Below are 11,265 nucleotides of genomic sequence, written 5' to 3'. Positions count from 1 at the left end.
ACATATGATAAACCAATACATAAATTAGGGAAGAATCATGATGGATAGGGTTCGACACTCATTAACCTTAGTCTAGGACTTCAATATCTTTCATTATATTTTTATAAAAGCTTTGGACTGGAGTATTAATCTCCCATCCCTTCCCCTGTCAGCACGTCCCCTTAGTGCTTAGTGGTCTAGTGTATACTTGCCAGGGTTTCCAGATCACATGGGCACACATGGTGGTCGTTAGCATTATGGGTCTTGGATGGTCTGGTTGTGATTTTTAATGTCATTGGCTCATATTTGCACACCTTCATTTATGCCACAACCTAATCCTAACCTTTCCTTATTTTCTTGTTTAACTATGGCGAGTGCCCTCCTCAGCGATCTGAGGGTTTCACTATATGTTCACCAAGGTCTTCATATTTGTGGACACAATCTAATGGAGTCCTCCCCTACAACCCTCAAGTTCGATAATATTGTGATCCCTTTTCGAGAGATGCATTTTTTCCTTAAAATTTTCTACTGGTTCTTATTTAACACCATTTTTGTTTCCTTGATAGGTGGTCCCGATGGAGAAGGAAGAACCTCTCAAGCACTTGTAGAGTTAAACGACACATTTAGCCATCACCGTTATGGCAAAAACCATCACGTATGTAACTCTCAGGTACAAAGCTGTAATTAATATGGTGCATTCTGTTTTTTATTTCAATTCACTTTGTCTGTCAAAGGAGAGTGGAGACTACTAGGTGTCGATTGCAACATAGTGTTGAGATTCAATTCAGGGGCTCTTTCGCTTTCCAAGTATGGCTTTCCTAACCTCATCTACCTAATAGACACCTGATGGGTTTTCTACTCTGATATAATTTGTTCATTGCTAGAGTGTATATTATTAATGACTTTTGAATCATTTGTATTTTGGGTTTTAAGGCTTCTTTATAATTCACTACCCTGGTTTTCTTGGTATTTATACTCGGGTCCTCTAGTTTCCGATTCTATGGCATTTCCACAGTAGTTTACCTACTATTATATTCCTTGTTTCTTTAGGTAGGGAGGGTAGGGGATTATTCCTTGTTTATTGGGTGTTGATATCTGTTTGTATACAAATATTCTCGTTGGGGGATTTTCCCCAAATTCCTTAGCTAGGGAAATCATTTTCCTTCCCGGTTCACCTACTAGGGTTTTTCCTCCCTACCTTCTCTTTATGTTTGCGCACTGAAATTTATGTCATGTGCACTGGTGGTATCTTACTCATGTTTTATGGTAACCTTTCTATTTTTCTTTTCCTTTTCCCAAATATGATATTCATTTCAAGTATTACTATAGTGTCAGGCTTATTATAGCTCTCATCCTCCTACTCCTCATACTTGTATTTTCATGACCATAGAGGTTTGTTCATGGGTCCAAATATTTTGGTTGTAGCCTCCGTATGACAAACCCACCTCTCTATAAAAACTGGCAAATAGTCCACAACTGAGCTACCAACCTATTCTGCATTTGGAGCTCTAGTCTCTTTTATTTCTTAGAAGGAGATTATCTCCCTTATAGATTATGGTTACAACAAGGAATAGAAATGCAGGAATATCTACAAATACTAACTAATTATAGTTCCTCCAGAGCTAATGTTTGTACATGGACTTTTGGTATTTGTTTTTGACAATTCCCGAGATGACTCTATAAAATCTCTTAGGTTATTTTCTGGCTATTCTACTAGTTTGGCATAAGACTTCTATTTTCAACATGTTTTTCCTTTCTAAGCACTATATGAACATATCCAGATGGAAAATGCTTTTGTAGTTTATGACTGGTTCCCTTTGGTTTCATGCATGTTAACGATACCAGTATTTGAAGGATATTTCATGAGAGTCATTGCTTAGTTATTGTTCCTCACCCATAGTAATGAGTGCAACAACAAATATTTGATCCTGTCAAATAATACCATCGACATTACTAAGGGACTGGCCTAAGGTTCTAGCTATGGCCTAAGCTATATCAAGAGATGGAGATCAAAGTGTTAAGAGAGAGATGATGGATTATTTTTGAATGACTTGATTTGAAATAGGAGTGCGCTAGGGAGAATGGAGATGGATAAAATCTAATGGATTTGAAATGACCACATAATGAATAACTTGTTTAGGGTTTGACAGATTTGTGATGGTGATATTATGATGTGTGTTTGTAGCAATTTCCATATCAATATTTGGGTTTGACATATGTTGTGTTGCAACAAAGGTATGTCTTAGTGATTACAGATATATACACATGTTTTTCACTGAGAAGTTGCATACATACACAGATCTACTACTAGGTAGTCGCACATATATTCTATAATATGGATAGATATGCACACAGGTATGGTGAATTATAAGAACTTATAGACATGGATATGATTTGTAAGTATCATGTACATCTACTAGGGTTTTCATAATGAACTGATGATAATGGTTGATATGTTCTGTTATGTTTACTGTTGCATGTTAATAAAGTCTATCTTATAATAATTTGTGTTTGACATTACTGATTGGGTTGAATTAATTATGAATTAGAAATTGACTAAGTGGTGATACTACTATGTAAAGATCTATATCTCGCTTACTAATTTGTGAAGGGTTTAATATGTCATTCACTGGTTGATTTACTATGACTTTGATTTAGACTCATTTGTTCAGTATTTTGAGATACGTGTGCAAGTCATATTAAGTAGAAGTGCGTACATATGCGGGTATTACTTAGAACAATAGAGTATATATTCTGACATATGATTGATTAGGGTTTGGAGTAGCAACCATTTGTTTATGTGATAAGTAATAGTGTTTGGATTATTGATGTGTATTTGTGCATTGATATGATCCATCTTTGTATATTTTGATCTGGTTGTATTGATTAATTAATATTTAGTGATTGGTTTTATGATTCAGGTGGTTCAGAGATTGAGTGATTTGATAAAATTATTGGTTTCAGAATTATTATTTAGTATTCATCTTAAATAATGGTAGTGGGTCCAGTATGAAAATATTATGAAAAGTAACCTATAAGTTTGATACTATGATTCAGGTGGATCCACTATGAAATATTTTAAAACATGGTCCATAGAGGTGCTAAGCATTGGAGCCTTTCGTGAGGAAGTCAAAGCTTCCTTCCAGTCGAAGTTTGTGAATCACATAGGCAGGTTGGAGGTCCCTTCCAAGTGAGTGTTGCAGGACAAGAGAAGTTTGTATCCTTATATAAGTGGGTGCCTGCATACTGGTATGAGTCTGTGCCAGTACAATATTGTAAGATATTTTCCTTTATACAAAAATAAGAACATAAAGATGATAAAAACAATGGTTTTCTCCAACATTGGGTTTCCACCTAAAAAACTCGATTTCCTCTTGTGTTGATTTGTTTCTTATGTGTGATGGTTTCTTTTGTTCCTTCTCATCATGGCTATTATAGTATAATTTAGTAATGATACATTGGTTAAAGTATAACAGATGATGGAATGAATGAAATGATAATTAACTAGATATACGTTGTTTTCCATCATCATAGTCATGTACATATTCTAATTTACTTAATGATAGTAGCGTACAGAAATATGAATAAGAAATTTAAAGGTTTACATGATTTTTTAAAATACTAATTCATTACCCCAGTATTTTTCGCAACGCATATTGTATTTTTGGTTAAGAGTTGATGTATTTAAACATAACTACTAATAGGCTATTGGGTTCTGTTATAACCAGACCATTAGGAGGAAAAGGGGTTTCATTTCTTTCAAGTGAATTTTGTTCCATATATAAGAAGAGTAGCAAAGAGGTATAGAGATAGAGCACAAAGAGAGGATTTATTCACTATAGTAGCCAGTGGGTCATTAAGCTTACTTCTTTGTACTCACATATTTTATTTTTTTTATTTAGAGAAAGAAGTTTATTGGCCTCACTTTCCATCTAGGTTTTCTCCTATATGGTTTTCTTGAGATATATCTTGTGTAAAATGTCGTTTCATAATTTTTCATTTTGTTGGTCTCTATTTTCTACACAAAATTTAATTTGAATTCATACATGATAAACACCAATATACTAATCCATAAATGCAAAGATGAAAAAACCATAATACTGTATGTTTTTATGTATTTTAAGTATAGACTTATCATATCTATTGTGGTGAGCTATCTAGTGGAATATCCACTTTAGTTTTTGGATTACTATTCCAAAAGATATTCAATGGATTTAGAACAAAATCAACTAGAAAATAATTGTAGAAAAGGTCAAAAACATATGATAGTTAGACTATGCATTTATTACAGTTGATATTGAACTGGATTTAGAACAAAATCAACTAGAAAATAATTGTAGAAAAGGTAAAAAACATATGATAGTTAGACTATACATTTATGACAATTGATATTGAATTTTATTTAGACGATATTCTAATTTTATTTCAAAAAGGAAACATGTAAATTGAATGTTGAGCACTAAATTAATTACGCATCTCCTTCATACTATCCATTAGAATTACTAATATTTTATTTTAAATTCTCACTAGTAAATAATTATTATATTTTCATATGTTGAGCATCATAATTGTTTACTTAATATCCATATAAAAATGATGTTATGGGTAAAAAAAAAATGCCTATTAACATGATGTTAACACAAAGTCAAACAAGTTAAATAATTATGATACATACAGATCCAATAATAGTGATGTACAATAACCCTTTCCTTTGCTTCAGAGAAGCTATTGAAAGTTCCTTTTAAATTGAAGGATCGAGTATGTCCATTAATGTAATAGAAAGTGATCCCAAAATAAATGGTTCCTCCTATTAGAATTAATGCTTATTTTAGAATTGGTTGTCGTTTTTTGGAGGTAGTTGATATATTCTCTCAAACTATATCTCCAAGTTTAGAATATGATGGGCCTAAAAACATTTATACTAGTGTACTGTATTTGAGTTTCTATTGTAACAATAATTTAAGGATTAAAAGGATGTTTTAATCTATGTAAAAAAATTACCAATCGATATTAAAGTATGATGCTCTAGGTGTAACTCCTTTACAAGAGGGCTCAGAAAAAACATGAGAGTTGTGAATGTAATAATTTCATGTGTTTTTTTGTGCAGTGTAAACTTGCATGAAATTTATTTTAACACACATTGTGTTGATTCTATTGCCACCAATGTGGATAATGTCTAATGAGTACCAACAATTGATAGCATGAAGTTCCTCATCACAGAAATCACAAGATCTACTGCATGAGAAACTTGTTAGAAAATATTCATTACAAAAAAAGCTAACTATAGGACAGTTGTCGTGATGTAAGATATTTTCCCTCAACATCGCGAACTATCATTCTTGTTGAACAAAGATAGCTAGTACATGAAATTGTTCCTGCGGCAATTTGGGAAATCATGTGGGTGAGTCTACTATAATATTTTGATATGCACATGTCAAGAACCTTGTCAAGGGATTGTAGGCCACAAGGTATGTGAGGAAGAACAATAGCTATCACCCAAAATTGTATTATTGGCTAGAAAAAGCATTGTGATATTCTGCAGTTGAAACTAGAAAGAGAGTCATCAATTTTTGTGTGTTCCACGAAGAAGGCACCACCTCTCTTGTTGCTGCATGAGGTAATAGTTTTAAATTAGTTTCTTTTGAACACGGAGCAATATCATTTGAAAAATTTAACGGCAATAATTTCCATTTTTAGAAAGTTAAAATTTTGCAACAAATGATGCATAAGAACTTATGGGGTATGGTAAAAGGAAAAAAGGTAGGAACTACAGATCCCTAACAGTTAATTAAATGTTAAAAAATGTGGGAAAGAGATGAGTCTATCCTTGGAATGTGTCTTTCAGATTCTCAGCCACATATTATTGATATAGAAAAATCATCTAGAAAAATACGATAACAATTGAGTACCGTACTTGACAAAAAAAAATTGCAGATGCAAAATCTTCCTTAAATTAGAAATTTCCAACTTAAGATGCATCCTATACATCCTTGTCTACCCACATAAATAAACTAAATTCCCTTATAAAGAAATTAGTGGAATTTGGGACCGATGTGGAATAAGAAGATGCAAAGGAAATTTGATTAAAAAAGCTATATTCAAATTATGAAAGTATTTTGTACATTAATTCACTATTCCTCTCAAATAATTGATTGAATGATAGAATCACTCTTAACAAAATAAAATAGGATGAAAATATGAGACACAGAAATTAGTTCAGTTTAAACTAATGACATTGACATGCAAGACATATTCATTATATATGGAAAAGTAAAAGAATCAATAAAATAACTATCTATGAAGATTCTCGAGTTGTCATCTTTGAAGACTCACAAAGTTCAATGACATTGACATGCAAGACATATTCATTAAATATGGAAAAGTAAAAGAATCAATAAAATAACTATCTTTGAAGATTCTCGAGTTGCCATCTTTGAAGACTCACAAGGTTCAGGTAATGATAATGAATTCAATAAATAACCTCTCATACTTTTCTAGAATATAACTAGTTATGTTAGTTATGTATGTTATATTATTATATACAGAAAATTTAGTTATTTATTTTTTATTTTTTTCATAATAGTTATTTTTTTGGATTTTCTACCTTTTCTAAATATTTTATTAAAATTACTAATTTTTATCTAATACTTTTATTTTTATTTTTACTTAATTTTTTGTTTGTAGACTCATTTCTCTCATTTTAATCCCCTGATCATATAATATTCTTTCAATATCATCTTTTCATCTTCATTATGAATCACATTTCTTGGTTCGAAACACATCCACAATCAATAATTTGATGTTATGGATTGGAATGAAAAATATCTAAATATATTTTGTTTTTAAAATTATATAAAGAAGAACCAACCATGGAATGGAGTAACATAGTTTAAGCTGGTGGTTTATGATTTTCTTTAGTTGCAAGAGAACACAACACTAGTTTAATTGTGTCTATATTTTGTTATAATTTAGTGGTTCATGTTGCACTTCACTACTCTAAGAATAATATTTACTATTCACATTTATGTTTTCATAAGCTTTTGTATGTGAAAAAGAAAAGGTTAGTACTAAATACATTTAGTATCTAGAGAGCTTATCTATATATTTGTTAAAATAATAGTTCATTATGTTTTGGTAGATGTAAGTATGTCAATAGAATGATTCAGTGTCTTGACTAATTTTTGAGGTATTTCAAGAAATGTAAGCCACTACAAACACATCATTGATGTTATGAAGAAATTGTATCTTCAATGAATTAAGTGGAAACTCAAAATAAATGGTTGCAAGAGAGAATAGCATGTCAGAGAGGAGCGGATAGAAATGCTAATGAGGACTAAAATAAATAAATATTATAATCTATTTTTATTTTTTTTTATTATGATTTCATTGTTGTTATTTGTGATGTCAGAATTAAGAGAGAGTGTTATAATTGTTGATTAATTAGCATTGATTGACCTTTCTTGGAGATTGTTGAGATATTGTCTCAACTTCTATCTCCAAGCTTCAAATAAGCTTAATCTAACCACATTATATATGAGAGCATTGCATTTGATTTTGTAGTGTACTAATATTTGATTTTTTTTATTTGTGCTTAAATGTATCCAATTCATTCATGAAAGTAGATCCAAATATTAAGCCTTTAATGTATCACAATGTCAATGTAAACATACATATGTAAAAGAATCTATATTAAGATTATAATATTTATTATATTATTTTTCTTTATTCATTATATTCATGGAATACATGTTATTTACATATTCAATTCTTAGTACATATTCACTACTACTTGGGCATTAAAATGACCCAACATCCAAAGTATGTATTCATCTCCCAAAAAAAGTACATTGGAGAATTATTGAACAAGTTTGGCATGATTAAATAAAATCATTTATCTACTAGGTTGAAATTGAATCGTAAGGTCACATCAAAAGAAGGGGATTAATTTTAGTGTGCAACTGAGTACAAACAACTTACACGAAGTCTCATATCGGGAATTTTGAAGTCTAAAATGGACCTTCTAGGATATATAATAAAACATTGTGAGTTAGTCATTTTGTGTGGGGAGTATATCTATAACTTACGTTTTAGACTAGAATCCATGTGACTATTGTTAAGTTACATTGAAAAGGTGTTTAAAAGCCAAATTAATTATATATATATATATATATATATATATATATATATATATATATATATATATATAGATATATATATATATATATATATATATATATATATATATATATATATTATTGATGCGACTTTAAAAAACTATGACCATAAATAAAAGAAATATCTTAAAAAATTTCCAATGTCCTTAAACAATTACTTCCTTTATCCATTAGCAATTAAGGATTTGAAATAAAATCAATCTATAGCCATCTTAAATATTTATCTACCAAGTTTCAAGAGGAATCAATTCTAAAGTTAATATGGATCTAATATGGTACTATCGCATTCCATAATGGATTTCCTCATGTCTATAATAGATTTTGTAATAACAAATACCATGGAGAAATACTATACGCTATGCATATCATAGGCTTATGCACCACAATAATTCTATAGTTTAATTTAAATTTATAGATTTACGGTAGAAGTTATAATTATTAATTTTATTTTATAACTTTTATAATTTTCATTATTTAGATATTTTCTCCTCTTATTTTTTTAATTATATTTTATTTTCAACTAGCCAAAATTTTTATGTTGACAATACAACATCGCTTCCATACTAGGCTAGAGAGCACCTCTAGATAGAAAAATATAAATTCATAACTTCTTATTTAGTTAATTAAAATCTAAATAATTTAATATTTTATACAATTGAGAATGATATAATAATTTATAATATAAATATATAAAATATAATATAATATTATTTAGTATAATTGTATGTAATATTGTTATCTCTCCTCTGGTAGCTCAATTGATTATGGCCATGGAAATGAAGTGTTATGTACGAGGATATTTGAGGTTCAATACCCTTAATTCATTTGTGCCTATGAAAGATCCATATGTAAAATCCTAAATGTTATAAATTTAATGTTTCAATCAACCAAGCCTGAACAAGTAGAAGACTAACTCAATTATCAATTCCTTTAGATCAAAAAAATTATATGTAACATTTTCAATATAATAATATATAATATAATATATTATATTATGTAATAATAATTTCATAGATTTAATAGTCAAATCCTTATGTAAAGTAAGTCCTTTATCCCATCAACCAAAAAATAATATACACCAATTTAATTCATAATAAAAAAACAGTACAATATAATTTAACAATTAAATTAACATAAATATAATATCTATTATATTATATTATATTATATTATATTAAATTTTCATTAAACCACCTTACATTATAAAATTCCCCTATAAAATAAATGATAGTGTTTTATGAAGGGGTATATTGTGATAAAATAAAATAAAATAAAATGTAAGGTAATGTTTAGTATGGTATTATATTTTATTATTTAAATTTTGAATTGAAATTAGATTTCAAAATAAAGAAAAAAGTAAAAGTAGTACTTTACCTAAAATGAAATATTATAATAAAATAACAAGTGGTATTTTACATAAAATGGTATATTATAATAAATAATTAAAATTAGTATTTTGTATAAAATACTATATTATATTTTAGTTATATGACTCCTTTCAGAGTAAGTACTTTTAATATAACTATAATATATATTATATTATATAACATTTTAATTGAAGTGCATTATATAGTTAAATATAGAAATACAAAATACAAATTTGGGTTTGACATTAATTCATATATTATGTTTTATTATTTGAATTTTGAACTCAAACAATACGAATGATTTATTTTGTATATCTCTGAAAGTGAATTACCTTTATTTCAAACATCGTCTTTATTATAGGTTTAAAATTAATTTACCAATAGTATTTTCTTTTTAAATATTACTAAAATTAATTACGGATTTTGATAAACCATTTATAATGTGACAAATGAGTATCTGTAATTCGGATTTACATTTATGGAATGATGTCATAGAGAAAATCAATTTTTATTTTGAGGCTTATTTTAGTTCTCATGATTTCCACACTTATGGAATGATGTCATAGGCTTAAATATGAAGGATTTTTGTAAAGTTGATTTGGATAATACAAGTTTTATTTTGAGACCTATTTTAGATATCAAAATTTCCCTAATATGTCTACCTCATCACTACTAGACTAGATACTTCATTTTTTGTAAAAATACTTTCCATATTTATGCAAAACTCTTTTGAAGAAGATTCATGTACTCAAAAAAAGTTCTTAAGTACTTGAAAGGAGCTCAAGATTTTGGAGTCAAATTTTCATAGGTGGATGGCATCCGCTAGTTGGGATATTTTGGATGACATCGGCTTGATAGGACATTCTGATTCAAACTTTAACAAAGAAAATAAAAATTAAGTATCTACTTAAGGTTATGTTATGAGTCTTAAATTATGAGTTATCTCTTGGAGGTCATGAAAATAGTTACTTTTAGTATATTCCAAGATAGATGAATAATATGTGGCAACTACAGAAGAAAAAAATAAGAGTGTGTGGATGAGGAAAATTCTAGAATACCCCGTGGAGAAATAAGTGAATTATACTCTTAATCTATTTAGAAATACTTTTGTGACCAATTGGCCAATAATTCCACATTCCATGATCTTACCAAACACATCAAGACAAAATTTCATAAAAAAATTGGACCATTTCTTGGTTTGTGCATGGCATGCTTGAGAAAGGGTCATGTTAATATTATTTGTATCATTTTATTATATCTCATGTAAAAACCAAGGAAAATTATCATTTCATTATATATTATGTATAGGCCAAGACTATTCATCTCATAAATTGTTGCACAAATGAGCAAATTGTAGACATCTTCATCAAATACCTTAGAAAAGAAACTTAAAAAAAAAATAGAATGATTACTTGGCTCACTAACTCCAATTGAAATTAGGGGACGGGGTGTTAGACACCTAACCCTTAACTATTATTTAAAATATGGATACTTTATAAATATGTAAATAAAAGAAATAAAAAACATTAGAATAAGAAGAGACAATAGAACTTTGAAACTAAAACCGAAGTTCATGACCTCATTCTATAAATATGTATAATTGATTAATGGAATATCATCAAGTTTTAGAGTTACCTCAACTAGCATGACACCTTCTAGCATTTTTTCCTTCGCAGAAGTTGAGCTGATCAACTATCCTTATCAACCCCAATCATGTATGTTGCAACCAGTTGAGCCATAATTAT

General features: G+C 28.9%; 1 non-coding gene across 1 annotated transcript; it reads right to left on the bottom strand.

The window, feature by feature from the left end:
• Positions 1-10,695: 10,695 nt before the first annotated feature.
• LOC149226525 (U6 spliceosomal RNA) lies at positions 10,696-10,798 on the bottom strand. The gene has a single exon (XR_016248504.1). It is a non-coding gene; the product is annotated as a U6 spliceosomal RNA (small nuclear RNA).
• Positions 10,799-11,265: the final 467 nt, after the last annotated feature.

The sequence above is a fragment of the Pinus tabuliformis genome, chromosome J, assembly GCF_031772625.1.
Source record: "Pinus tabuliformis cultivar Carrire ecotype Pingquan chromosome J, CPIR1, whole genome shotgun sequence".
Classification (NCBI taxonomy): domain Eukaryota; kingdom Viridiplantae; phylum Streptophyta; class Pinopsida; order Pinales; family Pinaceae; genus Pinus; species Pinus tabuliformis.
Note: the sequence above shows the minus strand (reverse complement) of the source record. Positions and strands in the feature narration are given on the sequence as shown.